Raw genomic sequence first — 12,988 nt, forward strand, 5'->3', positions numbered from 1 at the left:
CACTACGTCCATCACCAGCACACCCACCCCCTGTGTCCTCTCCCAGTGTGTCTGTGACGCCACCTCCCAAGGTAGACAAACGCAGCCACACACCCACCCAACAGCCATCCACGTCACGACAGCCTCCAGCGCATGCACCTTCACCCAAAGTCACCAAAAGTACACCTCCTACAACCACAACCTCTTCCTCCACTCCCAAACCCCCTCCAGCTACCCGTCCCAGTGTTCCTAAGAAACTTTTCCTGGTCACCCTTGACCTCTTTCCCTCACCTCTCCCACCCCGTCAGTCTCCTAGGGCCCAACTCTCCAGGTCTCAACCTAGCACCTCAGCCACAACATCTCCGGGACCAATGGTGCCAGTAGTCACCGGATTCTGGAGTGCACCAGGCAGCTGGGCAGCCAGTGTGGCGAGGAGCCACAGCACGGACAGTCCTCCACCTATCAAGCATCAAAAGTTGGCCAGTGCCCGGCGGGAGAGGGGGAAGACAACAGCCAGCAAAGCCGCTCCCAGGGGCACAGGTGGGAGTGTGGAGTCAGCAGCTACACTTTCCAAGGTGGGGAAGGGGTACAAGAAACCCGGCAAGTCTGGGAAGATCACCACGGCGGAGAAGACCGCCAGCAGCAGCCCGCTGGTCCAGACAGAATCGCCAGCAGCCCCGCTGGCCCAGAGAGGACCGCCAGCAGCAGCCCAGCTGGCCCAGAGAGGACCGCCAGCAGCAGCCCCGCTGGCCCAGAGAGGACCGCAAGCAGCAGCACCGCTGGTCCAGACAGAACCGCCAGCAGCCCCGCTGGCCCAGAGAGGACCGCCAGAAGCAGCCCTGCTGGTCCAGACAGAACCGCCAGCAGCCCTGCTGTCCCAGAGAGGACCGCCAGCAGAAGCCCCGCTGGCCCAGAGAGGACCGCCAGCAGCAGCCCTGCTGGTCCAGACAGAACCGCCAGCAGCCCGCTGGCCCAGAGAGGACCGCCAGCAGCAGCCCCGCTGGTCCAGACAGAACCGCCAGCAGCCCCGCTGGCCCAGAGAGGACCGCCAGCAGTAGTCCCGCTGGCCCAGAGAGGACCGCCAGCAGCAGCCCCACTGGTCCAGACAGAACCACCAGCAGCCCCGCTGGCCAAGAGAGGACTGCCAGCAGCAACCCCGCTGGCCCAGAGAGGACTGCCAGCAGCAGCCCCGCTGGCCCAGAGAGGACCGCCAGCAGCTGAACCGCTGGTCCAGACAGAACCGCCACATGCACCGCTGCCCAAGACAGGACCGCCACAAGCACCGCTGCCCGAGACATTACCGCCACAAGCACCACTGCCCAAGACAGGACCGCCACAAGCACCGCTGCCCAAGACAGGACCGCCACAAGCACCGCTGCAAAAGACAGGACCGCCACAAGCACCGCAGGCCCATGAGCGCCAAATGCACTGACGCTACTGAGGCCGCCACGAGCAGGATGAAGCACTCTGGGCACCAAGCCCCCTCCAGAACCAGTGGAGTATCACATCCACTACCTCAGTCCTTGGAAGGATAAAGCACTCTGGGCACCAAGCCCCCTCCAGAACCAGTGGAGTATCACATCCACTACCTCAGTCCTTGGCAGGATGAAGCCCTCTGGGCACCAAGCCCCCTCCAGAACCAGTGGAGAGTCACCTCCACTACCTCAGTCCTTGGCAGGATGAAGCCCTCTGGGCACCAAGCCCCCTCCAGAACCAGTGGAGTATCACATCCACTACCTCAGTCCTTGGCAGGATGAAGCACTCTGGGCACCAAGCCCCCTCCAGAACCAGTAAAGACTGTTATCCACTTGAGAGACTGTGGCTTTGCACTCCCCAGGATTGAACAGTGGGCAAACCACCCACTGTAGAGACTTGAGAGACTGCGGCTTTGCACCCCCCAGGATATAGCAGTGGGAAATCCACCCACTGTAGAGACTTGAGAGACTGTGGCTTTGCACTCCCCAGGATTGAACAGTGGGCAAACCACCCACTGTAGAGACTTGAGATACTGGCTTTGCAATCCCCAGGATATAGCAGTGGGTAATCCACCCACTGTAGAGACTTGAGAGACTGTGGCTTTGCACTCCCCAGGATTGAACAGTGGGCATGGGGCCCCCTCGTGGACTTGGCATTGTGCACTCAACCGGCTGAGGTGCCCCCCTTTTCCCTTCCCCCTGAGGTGCCTGTTTAATTTCTATCTGATGCCCCTGCAGTGTTCTCTCCGTCACGTTCGGCTATCTTGTGTGGGCCTCGTCCATGCAGTGTGGGCCCAGTGGTCCACGGACTTTAAGGGTGGAATACCCTGGACTAATATTCTTGGTGTATATATTTGTAAATAGTGTATGTATATTATTTGACTACTGAATTTTAATATATTGCAATTGTTCAGCTCATTTCCTTTTGTCTTTGCATTCTTCCGGGGGGGTTGGAGGGTGTAACTGTAATGTATCATGCTGTATTGGTGTGTGTGTTGTCGTGGGTGGGGGTGGGGATGTTGCGTGGGGGTGTCACTGTTTTCCCCCTCCGCTGTGTCGTAGGTGCAGCACTCACCGTGGTCTTCGCCGCCGGCGTTCGTGCTCCTGGTAGAGGAGCAAGAAGATGAAGGCTGGTAAAATGTGGAGCTCTGGTTCCATGGCGTCCTGGTTCCTCCTGGGGTGTGCAGAGGTGAACATTTCCCCTTCGGAGTACTGTTTCGGCCGTGTTTTTGTTCACGGTTAATCCGCCCCGGAAAAGGTGGCGGATTGGTAGGTTGTGATACTGTGGGCAGTACATTGTCTCCCGCCTGTCTGTTGGCGGTGACCACCGTGCTGTTTGTTTGTACCGCCGTGGCAGTCGGAGTGTTAAAGTGGCTGTCTTTGATGGCGGTTTCCGCCATGGTCGTAATTCCATTTTTTTTCCGCCGGCCTGTTGGCGGTCTTACCTCCGCTTTAACACCGACCGCCAGGGTTGTAATGACCATCTTAGTTACCTACTTGGCTAGTTTTAATCAGCTGATAGCAGAGACATCCTGGCCTGAAGAAAAGCAAGCAGCCCTGTTCTACCAAGGACTCAGAGATGAGCTAAAAGACATTCTTGCCCAGATCGATCCTCAACCTACAGATTGTCAAGATCTGATAAGCCTTGTTTTGAGAATAGACCATTGTCTTGCAGAACGACAAGGAACACGCAAAAAGACTGAGAAATATTCCTGGCGTGTTCACGAGCGTAGAGAATCAAGAACTCTGAAAGAGAGTAGTCATGAACCAATGGAAATTGGAACTATCAGGCGGCCTTTGACAAAAGACAAAAAAGACCTACGTAGAAAGAGCGGACAATGTCTTTACTGTGGGCGCAAGGGCCACTTCGCCAAAGAGTGTCCAATAAAACCGAAGAGCAAACAAGGTCCAATCAAGAAAATAGCAACAAATGCACAAACCGAACAGGAAAACTAGATCACCCAAGATGTAAAGAAGGGTTGCTCTTGGGTGTCACCATGGACCCTTCACATTCAAGGCATCTAAAGTCAGACATCGAAGTATAAGTAAAGAAGAAGAAATATCTTAAGAAAGCCTTAGTGGATTCTGGGGCTACTGGTAACTTTGTGGATGCACAATTGGTCCAAACACGGGGGATCCCAGGCACCAAAAAGAAAACCCCAGAAATCATACAAGCCGTAGATGGAAAACTTTTAACTGGAGGCCCAGTGACTCTAAAGACTGTCCCATTGTTGGTGACCTGTAATGGGGGAGATCAGAATATCAAACATGAAGAGAAAATCATCTTTGACGTCATCCTCAGTATGGAGTCATTCTTAAACTGCCATGGTTAAGCTATACGAAAAATCATATTCTCCTCCATCTTGTGTAATGAAAAATGTCTCCAGACATCAAGAGTCACAAAACCTTGCAAAGCTCACGTAGCAACAGCTGCCGAAAAAGATGTAACGCTGCCCTGCCAGTTTTCGTCCTATCTACACGTTTTTGATGAAAGAGAAGCAGAAACCTTGCCACCTCTCAGACCATATGACTGTCAAATTGATCTAGCTCCTGGTGCTATACTCCCTAGTTGTTGTGTGTATGCCTTGTCAGAAAATGAAAATCAACACCTAAGAAAATACTGGGATCAATTTCTAGCTAATGGCTTTATTTGTCCTTCCAAATCTCCTGCAGTGTCTCCTTTTTTTTTGTCTCCAAGGCTAATGGGGATATTCGAGCTTGCATAGACTACAGAGGTTTGAACAAAATCACAGTCAAGAACAAGTACCTATTACCGCTGATTCCTGTCTTGTTGGATCAAGTTAAAAAAGCAATAATCTACACTAAGTTAGACTTAAGAGGTGCTTACCATTTGGTTAGAATGAGAGAAGGCGATGAATGGAAAACTGCCTTTAAAACTCGATATGGTCTGTTTGAATACACAGTCATGCCCTTGTGGCTTTGTAACGCTCCAGCAGCATTTCAATTCTTTCTGAATGACGTCCTTAGAGAGTATCTAGATCTACTTGCAATAGTCTACATCGACGATATCTTATTCTATTCAGACAATGAAGTTGAACATGTACAACATGTCAAGAAGATTCACACAGCCCTTCAAAAGCATAATCTGTAGTGCAAATTAACCAAATGTGAATTCCATGTTACCACTGTTGAGTTCTTGGGAGTCATCCTTACTCCCCAAGGTATGGTCATGGCAGAAAGAAAAGTACAAGCAGTAACTGACTGGCCCACTCCAAAGACTGTTCGAGATGTTCAGTGCTTCCTAGGTTTTGCAAACTTCTATCGCAGGTTCATAAATCATTTCTCTCAGACAGTGGCGCCAATCACCAAGTTGTTGAGGAAGAAATAACCATTTGTGTAGTCCCCTGAAGCTGACAGAGCCTTTTCAACCTTAAAGGAAGCTTTCTCCACTGCCCCAGTCTTGACTCATTCGGACGTTGAGCGTCCATTCATAGTAGAAGCAGATGCTTCAGATGTAGCTATTGGTGCAGTGTTATCACAATGCAGTAAAGATACTGGTCAACTACATCCTGTAGCCTACATGTCTCGGAAGCTGAATGAAGCAGAACGAAATTATGTTATTGCTGAAAAAAAGAGCTTCTGGCAATCCGTGATGCCCTCAGAGAATGGAGACACCATTTGCTAGGCGCCAAATACACTCTCACAGTATATACTGATCACCTCAATCTCCAGTTCATGAGTTCAGCTAGACTTTTGACTCCTCTGCAATTCCGATGGATGCTGTTTTTTGCCAAGTTTGATTTTGTGGTAACATTCTGCCCCGGAAAGGATAATCGCAAAGCGGATGCTTTGTCCCGTCAAGATTTCTACTATGTTACCCGCGATTCAGTCTCCTAGTTCTATCATTGCTCCAGATAAAGTTCTTTGCATCATAAAAACCAAAGACTTTGTTGAAGAAATCCGTAATTCCTTCACAATTGAGAAATGGCAGAAATGGGCTCAAGCAGATCCCAAAAGATCAATCAAACAAGGACTACCTTTCTATGATGCCCGTTTCTTTGTTACAACTACCAAGTCGCGTAAGTTGGTATTTCATTGGTTGCATGTTATACCTACGGCAGGTCATCCATTCCTAAAACTCTTGGATAAGTTCAACGTTACTTTTGGTGGCCTACTTTGATAAAAGACGTCAAACAGATGGTAGCTAACTGTGAAGTTTGTGCTCACATCAAGTCAAGTCATTCAAAGCCAAGAGGTTTGTTATATCCTCTCCCAATTCCACTTTGACCTTGGGAGCACATCTCATTAGACTTTATTGCTGGTCTACCCATTGTTCAACATCACTCAGTAATCCTTGTGGTGGTAGATAGTCTCACGAAATATGCACATTTCATTGCTTGCAAGAAATTGCCCACCTCCAGTGAACTGGCAACAATCCTTTTAAATCGAGTGGTCCGATATCACAGATTACCAAAAGTGATTCTCTCCAACCGAGGATCACAGTTTTCCTCTAACTTCTGGAAGACGTGGTGCAAAACCCTTCAAATCACTTCTACACTGTCTACCAGTCATCATCCTCAAACAGATGGCCAAATTCAGTGATTAAATCAGACTTTGAAACAGTACCTACGTGCTTATGCGGAAAAAGCACTTCATTCTTGGACATCGATGCTTTGGTTAGCTGAACTGGCTTATAATAACTCATATCATACTTCCATTGGTGTCACCCCCTTTTTTGGTCTGTTTGGCTATCATCCTGCTACCCTGCCAATCACGATTCCACAATAAAGTACACTTACACCAGCCGTGTCAGAGGCGATTCAACAACTCCATCAAACCCAGAAACAAATCCAGCAACACCTAGATAAAGCTAAACAAACGTATAAAAGGCACTATGACAAGAAACATTGTGAAGGACCCCAATATAAGCCAGGTGATAGAGTGTGGCTTTACACACGTGACATTGACTTCAAGAAAAAGCATATGTTTATTCCCAAATTCATAGGTCCTTACACGATTCTTCAACAAATTAATCCAGTGACCTACAAACTGCAGTTACCAAGGTCACTACGTATTCATCCAGTATTTCATACTTCACTCTTGGAAAGAGCTGTCCAAAAAGTCAGCTCAAACCAGCCGCCAGTTCTAGTACAGGGAGAATTTTGAATACAAAGTTAAACAGGTGCTGGATTCAAAATTTAGAGGTCGTAACCTCTGGTATCTAATATCCTGGAAAGGTTACGGTCCCGAGAACAACTCGTGGGTCTCTGCATTTGACATTCATGCTCCACGACTAGTGAGGCGTTTTCATCGCCTACATCCAGACAAACCAGACCATAGAGCGCGTTTGGGAGGGGGGAGTACTGTCAACATCAGGACAGTGTGCGCTCTACGGGCAATGTAAATGCAAAAACCTAGTCCTTCTGCAGAGCCATATTTCATGCATTGTGTTTCTATGCAGTATGCTAACCTTTTGCACTGCAGAGCTTTCACCTTGAAAAGTCAATAATGCTGTTTGTAATTCATTGTTCATTTGCAAGGCTTGTTTGCAGGACTACAGGGTGTGGTCCTTTATTCTAAGACTTTCTAGATGCCTTTCTTGCAGCATGGTTGGGTGTGGCTCGTGGGCGGGGCTTGGCTCTATATAAGGGAGCCAGCCCAGCTCCACGTGCTCACTATTCAGAGGTCCCGGTGCAGAGCAGCAGCATTTTCCAGAGCTCCTGTCCCGGAGGCCTCTCCAGTCATTTCCAAGCCTGCACTTGCTTATTTGGTGATCTTCAGGCAGGGCGGTAAGGCGGAGGTCGAGTTAGGCCCCCAACTCTGTTTACATTCGAGTTTTGGGCCTAAACTTGAAATCGCGTGTGCACGATCATTTCATGGCATTTGCATTGTGAATTCCGAATCGGCAACAGTATGCACAATTCTTTCCATGCATTTATTTCTTGGCATTCAGATCGGCAGTGTGCGCGATCATTTTGTGGCATTTGCATTGTGAATTACGAATCGGCAACAGTGTGCGCGATTCTTTCCAGGCATTTATTTCTTGACATTCAGATCGGCAGTGTGCGCCATCATTTCATAGCATTGGCACATTTCCGAATCGGCAACAGTGTGCGCGATTCTTTCCAGGCATTTATTTTTTGGCATTCAGATCGGCAGTGTGTGCGCTCATTTCATGGCATTTACATTGTGAATTCCGAATCGGCAACAGTGTGCGCGATTCCTTCCAGGCAATTACTTCATGGCATTGAGATCGGCAGTGTGCGCGATCATTTCATGACATTTGTATCGTGAATTCTGAATCGGCACCAGTGTGCGTGATTGTTTCCCTGCATTTAAATCTTGAATCATAGATTGGCGTTGTGCGCGATCATTCGATTGCATAAAAATCTAGATGTTCGAATCGGCATCATAGTGCGCAATTCTTTTCTGCTGTTTAACTTTTGAACTACAGATTGGCGGAGTGCGCGATCATTTCTAGACATTGAAACTTAGATGAGCAATTTTGATTAAAGTGCATAATATTCCCTGAACATTTTAAGTCTTGAAACTCTTAATCAGAGAGTGACGTAGAAGTGTTATTCATGGTATTTGTACGGTTCATTCATGTAGAGAAAAAAACATGTGCTCTTTGATTCTTACTACAATGCAGAGACTGTTCTAAGCAGTATTTTGGAAAGAGTTTATTGTTCAAAATATAATATGCTAATTCTGGAATGTTCATGTGAAAACCTTGCATTACCTTTCTTGATTTCCAGGTACCTAGATTCTTGAAGCCTAGTTATAGTGAAGCCTTAGGCCGTTCATGTTTTCAGCATAAGTGTTTTATTTGAAACAAAACGTATTGAAAGTCATCGTGATTAATCTTGCAATTGTGTTGTTTAACTCTTGCTTCCACAGGTCTCCTTCCCCGCTGTTCCCAACCCAAAACCCATTCCCCCACTTGCCCATTCTTTAACTCTGTGCTATATAACTAGTGGAGTTTGGAGCTGCCAAGATGTGGACATGTTGGGAACATCTGCTTAGATGGCATGGGCAATGCAAATCTCTTTGCTGCTCTCTAAAGCAGATTATGGGGACCTCCAATATCTCCTGGGGAGAATCCACCAGAGTAGGCGATGGAGATGAGGGTGTTGGCAATATATAGTTGTCCCAATCTGAGTTTGCATCCTGCAACTCTCCTTCTTCTCTCTTTTCATCCGAAGAGTCAGTAACCTGCAAGAAAGACCTTTGTGGGGTACTTCTGGCCGATCTAGGAGATAACTTAGGCTGTGGCACTGGAATGGCAGACAATCGAAGGACGAGGCGCCGGTTGAATGTCCAATTGTGGGGCTGGAGGAAACCTCTTTTTGTAATCTGATAATATAAGTTGTAAATCAGAAATAAGGGAACTCGGGACACAGACCATGTCTTCTGGTACATATGGCTGCTGTCGTTGAGGAGAGTAATACTATTGATAATGCTACTCTTCACCCTCTTGACACTTAACATGGAGTTGTGAAGGGCTATGGGCTGCCCCAAACGGCCCATCATCATCTTCCTCCAAAAGAGGAGTTGGGATTAATGGTGTAACCTTACTTGGAGATGTACCTGTTGGAGTGATATCTCCCCTTCCAGAAAAAGACTGCATTTTTCTCCTCGTCAACAGTGTCGACGACTGTGCCGTCAACGAGGTCATTGATAAAGTTGTGTCCAATAGTCCCAATGCTCCTGTCGACTGTGTCGCTGATGATAGCGTGTACGTAGGAATTCTCATCGTCGATGGTGTCATCGATGGAGCCGTCGTCAGAATCATCGTCGACAATGACATTTTGATCTTCAACGTCGACGGCCTAGATTTTGTTACCATCGATGTAGATGTTGTCGATGAGCAGGAAGCCACCATCGAAAGACCGGTTACTGTCGCCGTCGCTGCAGCCACTGTGTAAGTTCGAAAGTCTGTCTTCAGGAGCTGAAGAAGGCTTTCTGAACACCGTCAGAACCTTTGGAGGAGGCGTAGAAGGCTCTGAGGAAGGTTTAGGTACCTCTTTTGATGTTGAAGGCCGATGCTTATACTTAGAGGAGGATCTTCTCTCCTGAGGTGAGGATGAGAGACTGCTGCTTTCACCAGATTCCTGTGAGGTCTTTTTAAAAGTCTTTGAGGGTTGTTTTGAACCCTTTTCAGAATGAGGTGATCTGTGCCTCTTTTGTGACCTGAGACTGGGTTTTTTCCTGATTTAAGCTTCTGGAGCCATATCAACAATCTCCCCTCTATCCTTTAATGTCTTTGAGGAAAAGGTACGACATACCTTATAGTCAGTAGCAGAATGTTCAGGAGAGGCAATATATACAATCTGTATGAGGGTCTTCTGAATTGAGCGTTTTCTTCTCACAAGTGCTGCAGGCTCTAAAGAGACTTTTTCTTTCTCTGTCAGACATTATGCTGGTATAACAGGCTCTAGAAAGCATGAATGTAAATCAGAAACACTCAATAAGCAAACAGAAATTCAGATATGGTGACTAAATCTTCTTCCACAAGAACAAACTGAGCAGAGCTCAGAGGAGACTCCCTAGCACGTGTGGGGTAGAAAATCTGAGGTACTGGAGCTTCTCTTAGGAGGGTTCTAGAGGGTGGGGCACTCTGATTGGCTGAGGCTCAGGTTTGGTCCTTTTTACATGGGGACTTGGATAGATTACTAAACTGTAGAGTTTTAATGTTATTGCTGTTATGGCCTTAGGGACATTGTCTTTTCTATGGTACTGGAGACTCCCATCTTGGCGATGGGGAATGATTCAAGCATGTGAATCTATGAAATTTCCAATACTGGAGTAAATAAAAGTTGCTTGTGCAACAGCAGTCTGGGACAGATGCCTTTTTCAAGAGCAAGTAATAAGTATAACCTAAATAATGTAGTCTGTATTGACATATTTTTGCCTCATTGGAACATCTATCTGATGTATGTATATGATTATGTTAATATATTCCTTAAAAAAGCTAAAAATGTCGATTGACTATAAAAGTCCTCTGAAATCGCCATCAAATCGGAGCGGCATTCTCCCTAGATTATGGCACCAGATGCTTCCTGAGATTCCTCTGACAGAACCTATTAGATTGACATGCTGCTGCAGCCTCAAGTCCTGTGCTGAATGTTTACAACGAGCTGAGAGAAGAGCTGAGCCCAACTGTTGTGTGTTTCATTTTGGGCAGACACTCACTTCAGCCCTTCAGCACTTTGCTGTAAACAGGTATGCAGGATGTAGACTCCAAAGAAATTCCAGATGTAAGTTAACCTATTCCATTCTCTCATAGTGTACTGCATAGAAGTAGGTGTTATGTTGAAAAATACATTTCTCATTACGTTAGAAATGTTCATAGTATTCTCACTGTTGGTCATGTGACCCAGTGCTGTATTAATCATATCCATGTGGTTATTCCTTATCTATTGAGCAAAATAATTAGAATGGTGGAATGAACACTTTTAGCGCAGTGCTTGTGTGTGATATTTTACAGACTGAAATTGTGTTTGAATTGCCACTGTATCCCTGAATCCTTTGAAGGACTTTTAGTAGCACAGAAAACACTAACACCACATCAACCTGAGAGTTGACTGGGGCTGTGTGGTACTACAACAATCTCAACTTTCATGGTGCACTGAATTCATTTTAGGCGCCTGAAGGTGGCAAAGTCAGACTTTGTAGAACTAAGCTTATAGCCTTACTTTACGCAAAACTTTTTTACTGCAGACATCCATGTTAGCATATACTGGAAGTGCTGAATCCCCTTGCCTTTGTAGGCTTTTGGAGGGAAAAACATTTCAACTCTTGAGTTTATAGTAGTTTTGGCATAAGATAACATCGTTCTAAACAATAAGGCGTAGGACATAAATAGGCAGTATGTTTCTAGTCTCAACCAAGTGGTCCCCAATATAATGAAGAAAGTTAGGGAGTTGATACCAAAGTGAATAGTTTCTACAGGGCCACAAAAGGTGCAATTGCCTGGCTGCTCATTACACTTAATAGGAATTGCATGTTACAAGTGGAAAGTATGGTCTATGAAACAACCATACGTACTGGAGTCTAACAAAGCATGGAGAATAATGGGACTGCCTAGAATGGTAATAAGAAGTTGAAGATAGAAGTGGTACTTTAGAGAGGCCTCCTCTAAATCCACTTGAAGGTTTTATGGGCGAGAAAAAACACTTCATGACATATGCGGGCAGTGTTTATGAAATGTTCCATATTAGCACATCACAACCACAGGATCATTTTCTGTTGCACTTTTTTTCCTCAAAAGTAAGGGTCTTATTACATCCGCTAACTACATTAGTTCTTCACTCACAACCTTTTCTTTGGAGCCCTGTAGTACAGGAGAATACCAAGTGTGATGTGCAGTGCTCCTTTTCTCCTACTTGCTTTCTGTAAGTGAGTATCAATATGTAAGGTTAGGTCTCTAATGGCTGTGGTCGCTGTGGGTCAGTTAACCACCAAAGAGACAGCGCCCTTCCAGTCTTCACTAACACACTGACAAAAGGCTGAAGTTGACAGCTCATCTGTTAATGCTGTTGTGGGCATTCACTGCTGACATTGGCTAATATAAGGAATAAAGGCCCTCATTAAAACCCTGGCGGTCGGTGATATAGTGGCGGTAATTCCGCCAACAGGCCGGCGGTAATAACTATGAAATTATGACCACGGAGGAAACCGCTCAGACAGCCAGACACTTTAACACACCGACCACCAGGGCAAAATCAACAGGCACCACGGCAGTAACCGCCTGTAGCCAGGTGGAAGACAATGTTCCACCCACTGTATAATGACACACCAATCCACCACCTTTTCCGGGGCAGTACCAACGACATCACAAGCCTGGTGGAAACACTGCACCGAAGGGAAACGACTCACCTCTGGAGACTCAAGGAAGAACCACGCCGCCATGGAGCCCGAGTTACATGTGTTCCCCATGCTCTTCTACATGCTGCACCACTACGAACACCAACGCCGGTGAAGACGACCATGGTGAGTTCAGCTGCCTAGCACACAGGGGAGGGGGCGAGGAAAAAGAGAGTGACACACACACGCAAAGCCCCCACCCCAACACCATACACACAAGCAGATGCACTAACATTACATATTCACCCCGTACCCCTCAGGAATAATGCAAGAACAACTACAATATAGTAAAAAGAGTGTAATAAGATAAATATAGTAGGAATACGTGCATCAAAATATAAAAGTATATACATATTTACAAATCAAGGACACTGCCCAGTCCTCAATGTTCGTGGGCCACAGGGCCACATCACAAAGTCCAAGGCCCCACCTCACTCCTGCAACAAAACGGAGCGTACACTGCAGGGGCATCAGGTCGAAAATAGCCAGGCACCTCAGAGGTTTCGTGAATTGAGGGGCACCTCAGCCGGAAGATGGTACAACGCCACTGGTCTTGGAGGGGGCAACATGCCCATCACTCTGTCCTGGGGAGTGCAAGGCCACAGTCTCTCAAGTGGGTGACTTGCCCACATGCTCTGGAGGGGGAGACATGCCCTGTGCTTCATCCTGGGGAGGATGGGGTGAGTGGATGGCTTCTCCACTTG

Source organism: Pleurodeles waltl, chromosome 6 (genome assembly GCF_031143425.1).
Source record: "Pleurodeles waltl isolate 20211129_DDA chromosome 6, aPleWal1.hap1.20221129, whole genome shotgun sequence".
NCBI lineage: Eukaryota > Metazoa > Chordata > Amphibia > Caudata > Salamandridae > Pleurodeles > Pleurodeles waltl.